Here is a 9,920-nt window from a genome sequence, read left to right as displayed (position 1 = left end):
ATTATGTTAATGATAAGAAATTGTGCAAGGAAACATAATTTGTGTAGTGAGCCATGATTAAGACACTCGCATAGACATTGATATAGTTCCAAACATCATATTAATTTTGGAAAATTCATTAGATTAGTCGTTTACCTGAATAGTCAGTTGTTGATTAATTACGTAGAACTGCAGTGCTAACCATAGCTGTGGCTTAAAAGTCAAATCGTAATTTTTCATGAATGTAGTTGTACTGAAACACTAACATTTCTATTGTAATGCTGTTATTTAACAAAGAAAAAATGAAAATATAACTAAATGAGTCTACAGTAACAGAAGGTGAGAAAGTCATCACGATGTTTAAATTGCATCTCAATAAATGTCTAAATGTGTATACAGTACATGTTCCCTGTTGTGCCAATTACGTCTGGTCAGAAATGGGTAAATGGGGTTGAAAGAGTGGCTCACACATTGTGCACAGCAGCAGATGGGCTAGTGCTAGGTACAGTAGGTCTAGAAAAGGGTTAATGAATGCACATTCAAGCTGGATGTACCTGGCCACTGGGTATATACATACAAATAGAGCGATTCATTTTTTAGTCCGTCAGCTTTCTTTGTAATGGTTGCCCAGAAATAATTATTAGTTAAATAAAAATAAAATAATACAGTTGCAAGCCACAATAAGTGGACCCAAGCACCGTGTGCCATCGCCACCTGGTTACGTGTGCATACGTGCAAGTGTGTATGAGCTGTGCAGATAAATTATGTAGGGCGTCCTAATGGCAGCAGATTCCAACATGTTAAGACCCCTAAAATGCCACGGATGAGGGGAAAAAAATCCTTAGAAGAATATGATGGCCTTTCACACACTATGACATAATAGGGCTGATGTCATAGTGCTTGGGCCATAATTATTATCTGGTACCCTTAAAATAAAACCATTTTTGAAATAAAACAATCACGTGTTTCTTCAAAAAAAAAAAACAATTCCTATTGCACTTTTTGTCAGAAATACTCCAGAAATACACCTTTACACTAGTGCTGCAAGTCAAGTCAAGTCAAGTAGAAGTAGCACAATCAATCACACAAAAATCTAAATTACATTATGAATCTGTGCAATTATTTAAACACAAAAGGCTGCAATTTATTACATATAATATCGTATTAGTCAATAATTATTTGCTTATTTTTTTATTTGAGAATAAACATTGGCAAACACCCTCTTGTTGAGATCATTTGTGCCATTATTTGCTGTTAACTTATATACATACTGTATGTTTGAATACAACATAATGCATTAATAGTTCAATATTGCTGTTTAAATTAGCTAAATTTTAGAATAAATTACAGGAAAAAGTACTGCTTGATGGGTTTTTTGCACGCTGATACGCTTACTGGCTGACCCAGAACTGGGAGAGAGACCAACACACACATACGCATGATATGTCTGTTCTCTGTTTATCATCAGCAAAGAGAGCATATTTAAGCCTTTGGCCAGATGGACTGTATCAATAGACAAAAACAATTGAATGCATACATACAGTTGTGTTCAAAATAATATCAGTCCAACATCAGTAACCAGATCAATAATTGTTTTTGGGAAAAATTATATTTCTTCATGGTATATATTTTACTTGTAAGTGTAGTGGAGTAATAGAAAACCAACAGACCCAACAGTCATGATTGGATGCACCATTAATTTAATCATTAATTGAAATGGGGTAAATTATCCCGTCGAAAACAGGTGTCAAACAAGTTCCCCTTATTTGAGGATAAATGCAGAAAAGGTTGTCCTATGCATTTCTATCTGAAAATCAGAGTAAAACGATTAAAGATGGGAAAAAAACATACAAAGAAGTGCAGATAAATGATAGGCTGCTCTGCTAAAATTATATCAATTGCTTTAAAATGGAGATCAAAACCAGAAAGATGTGGAAGAAAACACCTAAAGTTACCTGTAAGTACTGTTACTATTAGAAGACGGTTATGTGAAGCCAAACTATCAGCAAGAAGTCCCAGTGTTGAAAAAAAGACATGTGCTGAGGACGTTACAGTTCGCCAAAGAACACACCTAATGGCCTTAAGAGAAATGACGCAATATTTTGTGGACTGATGAAAGCAAGATTGTCCTTTTTGGGTCTAGAGGCTGCAGACAGTTTGTCAGGTGACCTCCAAACACTGAATTCAAGCCACAGTACACTGTGAAGACAGTAAAGCATGGAGGCACAAGCATCATGATATGGGGATGCTTCCCGTACTATGGTGTTGGGCCTATTTATTACATTTCAGGGATCAGGGATCAATTTGAATACATCAGAATACTTAAAGAGGTCATCTTAAACTGAAGAGGAAATGCCCTTGACAACGACTCCAAACACACCAGTAAGCAAGCAGCATCTTGGTTCCAGACCAACAAGATTGAGGTTATGGAGTGGCCAGCCCAATCCCCAGACCCTAATCCAATAATAAACTTGTGACCTGACATTAAAAATGCTGTTTCTGAGGCAAAACCAAGAAATACAGAGGAATTGTGGCGTGTAGTACAATTATCACAGATGTGAAGCAGTTCTCAAAAAAGCATGGTTATACAACTAAATATTAGTTCAGAGATGCACAGGAAAGATGAAACTAATTAATTTCAGTAATTCATTTCAAAAAGTGAACTATATTCATTACACACAGACTGATATATTTTAAGTCTTTGGTTCTTTTTATATAGACGATTAGGGCTTACAGCTAATAAAATTCCAAAATTCAGTTTTTCAGAAAATTAGAATATTGTGAAAAAGTTCTATATTGGAACTCATGGTGTCACTAATCAGCTAATTACTGAAACTAGCTGCAGCTGAAGTCAGTGCCTCAAGAGCCACCACACACAGATGTATCCAGAACATGGGCTATAACTGTCGCATTTCTTGTTTCAAGCCAGTCTTTAACCAGAGACAACGTCAGAGGCGTCTTACCTGGACTCGGGACAAAAAGGACTGGACTGTTGCTCAGTGGGCCAAAGTCCTATTTTCAGATGAAACTAAATTTTGCATTTGGAAATTAAGATGACAGTGTATGGAGAAAGATAGGAGAGGCACAGAATCCAGGCACAGGTGGAGGTTTAAAGACCATGGTATCTCAGTGCATGATTGGCCAGTAAACTCGCCCGACGTGAACCCCGTGAAGAGAATTCTTTGGGGTATTGTGAAGAGACAGGTTAGAGACACCAGACCCAACAATGCAAAAGAGCTAAAGGCCGCTATTAAGTAGACCTACTCTACGTGATAAGAATCAGGATACAATTCACAAAGAAGCAGGCCATCTGAGTCGCCCTGACAAGCTGATTGTCTTGCACACAAAGTTGTTCGTATGAAGAATTAGTTCTTTCACCAGTTTTGGCTTGCCTATTCGTCTTACTTCTCTAAAAAAGGCAAAAGAAATGACAAAATTATAAGAAAATGCATGAAAAAATCAGCAGAAGCTTTACTTTATTTATTTATTTATTTTTACAATTTTTTACATTTTTGCAGAATTAGGATTGTCATTCCTTGGTGGGTTTCCTCTGGGTGCTCCAGTTTCCACAGTCCAAAGACTTGCAGATTATGCTATCTGGCATTTCCAAATTTTCCATAGTGTGTGAGTGAGTGTGTGTGTGTGTGTGTGTGTGTGTGTGTGGTTCTGTGTGGTTGTGTGTGCTTGTGTGCCCTGTGATGGATTGGAATCCCCGTCCAGGTTGTACCCTGCCTCATGTCCTGAATCGGATTGGCTCTGGGCTTCCAGAGACCCAGGATAAGCGGTATAGAGAATAAGGAAGAGAGGGGATAGTCATCCTAATTTCATTAACTGTGATTGCATTCGTTTTCAAAATGTTCAAACGAATAAATGAATGAATGAAAGGATCTGTCTGTTATGGGTTGGTAAGGTAAAAACATAGAAGCAGAAAGAAGAAGCAACAAATGTTCAATCTTGCATTAGAATTTACAGTATACTGTAACTGCAGATTGTTTCCTTTTTTTTTAACCTGCTCTGACATGAATGTTTATTTAAGTTATCAAATTTAGCACAAGCTGTCTTAATGGAACTGCAATTCTGTTGTATGTAGCCTGTGAGCTTGTGATCCCTCAATCCGCTGATCAAAGCGTCGCTAAAGTACCACAAACTACAGAAGGCTGGCGCACTCAGCTCAATTAAAGTGAGCATCTTTTTTTCTTTTTTTTTTTCACTTTGCAATTTTTCAACAGAGGGCAAAATCAAGCCTGTGTGAGTGAGTGTGACACAGACTTGCTTGTTCCCCTAAGTGTGTGTGTGTGTTAATGCTCCAGCTAAAATACCCTTTAGATGACAGGTTATTTCATACCGCAAACGTTTAACTCCTCCTCCAAATGCGCCATTTTAGTGTTTATTTAAATGAGCTACTCCTGAAGCACCCACTCAACAAAACAGCGGAGCTGAGCAACAAGCTGGGGGAGGAGAATCTAAAACTAAATGGGAAAAAAATAAACAGCATGATTTTTTTGCTGTTGTTTGTTTGTATACGCACACTGGAGACCCAGCTGAACGTTTAAAAATGACTAAAAAGTGAAATTTGCAAACAAGTTGCCTTCTGAATGATTTCTAGGCTAAGCAATATGCTAGCAAAACATAATGGGTTGTGACGTTTTTGTCCATAGAAAGGTGTTGTTTCTTCTAGCTTCAGTCCCCAGTTGCCCAGACAGGCTTCAAACCCAAACACAGCAGAAAGATAAACCTGCCTCGTAGATCCTGGAAAACATATTCCTGTACATAATAGTCTGATAAGAAGCTTGTCATTAATACATGAATCTTGAGGAATGTTTATCATGCTCCAGTTGGTCTGAAAATTAAATTCCCTACTGAATTGAAAATGATTATTCTTCAAATCATCTTAGGTTAGCGAGTGAGCTAACAAATACACAACCAGCAATCTCAGCTAAGCCTGACAGAGGTCACAGGAACGGAAATGAAGAAATGTAGCAGATGATGTACTTATAAAATAAAAAAGAAAGAAAGAAAGTGCAAATAAAAGTGCAAAAATTCATATAAAAATGCTTTTGGTAAGGGTTTAAAGTGCCAACTCAATTTCAGTCAAAGAAAAAGGAAAACATAGAAATAGAAAAAGTATTCACAAAAGAAAATAGCAAAGGTCCCCCTCTCCAAGGAACTGAGGAAAACCCTAGCTAATGCTAACTGACATCAGGTTTATTCACTCTTGCAAATGTTAGCTAGCATTAAAATTAGCAAATACAATCTAGCTAAAGGTGGCATGGTTGTGTAGTGGTTAGCGCTGCCGACTTGCACTTCCAGGGTCTTGGTTCAATTCCCATATCTGTTTGCATGTTCTCTCCATGCTTGGTGGGTTTCCAAAGACCTGCAGATTAGGCTAATTGGTGTTCCCAAATTGCCCGTGGTGTGTCTTCTTCTTTTGGCTAATCCCTTTCAGGGGTCTCCACAGAGAATCATCTGCCTCCACCTAACCCTACTAACTTTATGTCCTCTCTCACTGCATCCATAAATCTCCTCTTTGGTCTTCCTCTAGACCTCCTGCCTGGCAGTTCCAATCTCAGCATCCTTCTACCAATATGCTCACAGTCTCTCCTCTGAACATGTCCAAACCACCTAAATCTGGCCTCTCTGACTTTATCTCCAAAACATCTAACATTGGTTGTCCTTCTGATGAACTCATTCTTAAACTTATCCATCCTTGTCACTCCCAAAGAGAACCTCAACATCATCTCTGCTACCTCCAACTCTGCCTTCTGTCTTTTCTTCAGTGCCACTGTCTCTAAGCCGTAGAGCATCGCTGGTCTCACCACTGTCTTGAACACCTTTCCTTTCACTCTGGCTTATACTCTTTTGTTACATAACACACCTGACACTTTTCTCCACCCATTCCAGCCTGCCTGTACCCGCCTCTTCACCTCCTTTCCACACTTTCCATTGCTCTGGACCGTTGACCCTAAGTACTTAAAGTCCTGCACCCTCTTGACCTCTGCTCCCTGTAGCCTCACCGTTCAACTTAGGTTCCTCTCATTTACACACATTTATTCTGTCTTGCTACGGCTAACCTTCATTCCTCTGCTTTCCAGAGTGTACCTCCATCTTTTTAGGTTTTCACCACCTGTTCCCTGCTCTTGCTTCAAAGCACAATGTCATATGCAAACATCATAGTCCATGGAGACTCCTGTCTAACCTCATCTGTCATCCTGTCCATCACAATAGCAAATAAGAAGGGGCTCAGAGCCGATCCTTGATGCAGACCCACCTCCACCTTGAACTCTTCTGTCACACCTACAGCACATCTCACCACTGTCCTACAACTCTCATACATGTCCTGCACCACTCTAACATACTTCTCTGCCACTCCAAACTTCCTCATACAACACCGCAGCTCCTCTCTCGGCACCCTGTCGTACGCTACAAAGACGCAACTCCCTGTTACCTTCTCTGTACTTTTCCATCAGCATCCTCAAAGCAAATACTGCATCTGATGTACTCTTTCTAGGCATGAAACCATATTGCTGCTCATAAATGCTCACCTCTGCCCTTAACCTAGCTTCCACTACTCTTTCCCAAAGTTTCATTGTATGGCTTATCAACTTTATTCCTCTGTAGTTGCCACAGCTCTGCACATCCCCCATGTTCTTAAAAATCGCCACCAATACACTCCTCCTCCATTTCTCTGAAATCTCACTCTCCAAAATCTTGTTAAACAGACTAGTCAGAAACTCTACTGCCACCTCTCCTAAGCACTTCCATACCTCCACAGGTATGTCATCAGGACCAACTGCCTTTCCACTCTTCATCCTTTTTAACGCCCTCCTCACCTCACAAAAAAACTGATTTTTGCTACTTCCTGCTCCACAACAGCCACCCCTTCTACTCTGCGTTCTCTTTCATTTTCCTCATTCATCAACCCTTCAAAGTACTCCTTCCATCTTCCCATCAAACTCATGGCACCTGTCAGTACATTTCCATCCCTGTCTTTAATCACTCTAACATGCTGCACATCCTTCCCATCTCTATCTCTTTGTACAGATCCACCTCTCCTCATATGCTCTTTGTTTGGCCTTGGCCACCTCTACCTTTATCTTACGCTGCATCTCCCTGTGTATGCAGCGTAAGATAAAGGTAGTGTGTGTGTGTGTTTCTCTTTTTTTACTGTGTGTACCTGTTTTCCTCGCTTTATATATCACTTTATCCTGTGTACAGGGTCGCGGGGAGACTGGAGCCTATCCCAGGAGACTTGGGGCATGAGGTGGTGTACACCGGGCACACACACACTATGGATAATTTGGGAATATTATAAGAATAGCTCTACAGGTGTAGCAAAATACACCAAACAAACACTTTGCTTTAAACCCATCTACTATTCAAGCTAAATTGAGACTCTTCTTCATTCATCTTCACTTCAAATAACCTAATAAACAGCGTTTTCTTCCCCTCAGGTCAGTATATAACCCAGTGTATTAGTGCAGTGGGGAAAATGACTCGCTTCAGTATAACTCAGACACATGCACATCATTTTCCACCACAAGTTTACACACAGGCATGCGCTCATGGATGAAGTTTTTAGACAAAAGTGCAAGTGAGGCGCTTTTTCACTCAAATGATTTTTTTAAGTAATGTAACGTGATATATTGAGCGAGGATCTCGATGGTATGAGCCTGAAAGAAAAGCCAAGCTGCAAGCGGACAACAACACAGGACGTACTGCATGTACTGTAACAGTCTGTTTAACATCAGTACGAACCAAAGTAGCACTAGTAGCGGTATTTTTGGTATGAACTGAAAAATCTGATTGAACCGACAATCCGACCTACTTGTTTAATTATTTAACTCATGGTTGTGGCCTAAACTACCAACAAGAGATTGATTTGTTTTGTAAAACTCGATGTCAAGAAATTAAAATTATATGTTTATCAATGCTGATCCTTTAAGGATTAAGCATTAATTATGTTCCATTCGGCTTACCTCATGAGAAAGAAACGACGTTAGGTTTCACCTCCATGTGTTGAAATTAAAAAGGCGAGAGAGAAAAAAACATAGACGCCTCCCAGCCATGCTGAATCAACAACATGTAGGTGTGATGAAAACATGCAAAGTGGAGATTCAGTTTCCACCAGAACTAATTTATCCCTAAAATGCCATGTCTTTTTTTATTCTTTATAAAAAAAAACCACAGCATCCTTTTTTAATCTCATTATTACAAGGGCCGTACTTAAAGTATTGCAAAAGTGGACATTTATTTATTAACTGACATAGGTTGTCCAATTTTCACATGTTGCTAGAGTAACTCCTCCTCTATACAAAGTGAATATTTAATATAGTCTCCATCACAAGCTATACGTTTGCACGATCACTTTGTCTCAGGTGATGGTCTTGCACTGCATGGTTTAATCTTCACAGATTAATACAGACCTGTGATTGGAAATGCAGTAGGAGCTGCTGTCAGAGCTGTGTTTATAGAAAAATATCACATCAAGAAGTAAGCAACCATCGGATATAAAAGCCAATAAAACATATACTGATCAGCCATGTGATTATGACCACCTTTCTAATATGGAGTAGATCCCCCTTTTGTCATCATACTGTAACAGTGATGCACTGTGTTCTGACACCTTTCTATCCGAACCAACATTAACTTTTTCAACAACTTGACCTACAGTAGCTCTTCTACTACCCGAGCCAGCCTTCACTCCCCAAAGTGCATTAATGGGTCTTGACCACCCATGACTTCGTCTCCAGTTTACTGATTTTCTGTCCTTGGATTACTTTTGTTAGGTCCTGACCACTGCACCCTGGGAACATCCCACAAGATCTGCAGTTTTGGAGTTGCTCTGACCCATCATCATATCATCCATCACAATTTGGCCTCTCTCACAGCAGCTACAGTTACAATATCTTATTTCAGTGACATCTTGAGGTGGGTGGGATATATTAGCCAGCAAGTGAACATTTTCTTTCTGAAGTTGATGTGTTGAGAGCACAAAAAAAAAATAAAAAATAGGCAAATGTAAGAATTTGAATGACTTCGACAAGGGTCGAAATGTGATGGCTTAGACACCTAGATCAAGAAACACCCAAACTGCAGCTCTTGTGGGATGCTCCTAGTCTGCGGTGGTCAGGATACACCAACAGTGATCCAAGTGAACCAGCAACAGGGTCATAGGCGTCCAAGGCTTACTGATGAAGATGGGGAGAGAACGCTGGCCCGTGTAGTCCCATCCAACAGAATAGAAAGGTGACAGAAAAGAGTGCAGCACTTTTGGTGGCAAAAGGGGGAACTTAAGGTGGTCATAATGGTATGGCTGATTAGTGTAATGTAGGTTGGTAAAGTTAGTAAGCTGTGAAATGTGAAATCCAGAGACACTCGAGTGAACTGGAATGTGTACAGAAACCCCAGCTGTAGTTTTGTGCGCCATCTAGTGGACCCGCAATAATAAAACTGGTTTTCTAGAACCGGCGGTTACAAGCTAACATTTTAATACCTGTTTAGCAGAGAAAGACATATCGTTCATATCTGAGATCTTTAGATCTGTACTTTTTCATCTAACGCTTGGAATCCCTTAATAATTAAATATAGTGTGATTTTAAACAGTTGTTTATATAAAAATGGCATTACAACTTCGATTATTCTGAACAGGCTTAAACGTCTTATTGGGACATAATTCGTACACATGACGATGTTATCATATAACATCAATGCATATGTAATGTATATGCATAATTTTGAACAAAATATAAAATTTAAAAAAAGATTTTCTTTTTTTTTAAAAGGTGTGTTTCCGCCCGGTTTCGAACCGGGGACCTTTCGCGTGTTAGGCGAACGTGATAACCACTACACTACGGAAACCTGCATGCAGAAGGCCTGCAACTTTCTCATATATATATATATATATAAACATTTAATTCCTAGCAAGTTGATGTGATGACGTT

At 39.4% G+C, this 9,920-nt stretch overlaps 1 non-coding gene across 1 annotated transcript; it reads right to left on the bottom strand.

Moving 5' to 3' along the window:
• Positions 1-9,764: 9,764 nt before the first annotated feature.
• On the bottom strand, positions 9,765-9,837 carry trnav-aac (transfer RNA valine (anticodon AAC)). Its single transcript has one exon. It is a non-coding gene; the product is annotated as a tRNA-Val (tRNA).
• Between the last annotated feature and the right edge of the window lie 83 nt (positions 9,838-9,920).

This window comes from Clarias gariepinus, chromosome 8, assembly GCF_024256425.1.
Source record: "Clarias gariepinus isolate MV-2021 ecotype Netherlands chromosome 8, CGAR_prim_01v2, whole genome shotgun sequence".
Taxonomy (NCBI): domain Eukaryota; kingdom Metazoa; phylum Chordata; class Actinopteri; order Siluriformes; family Clariidae; genus Clarias; species Clarias gariepinus.
The sequence above is the reverse complement of the archived record's forward strand: the minus strand, read 5'-3'. Positions and strand labels throughout refer to the sequence as shown.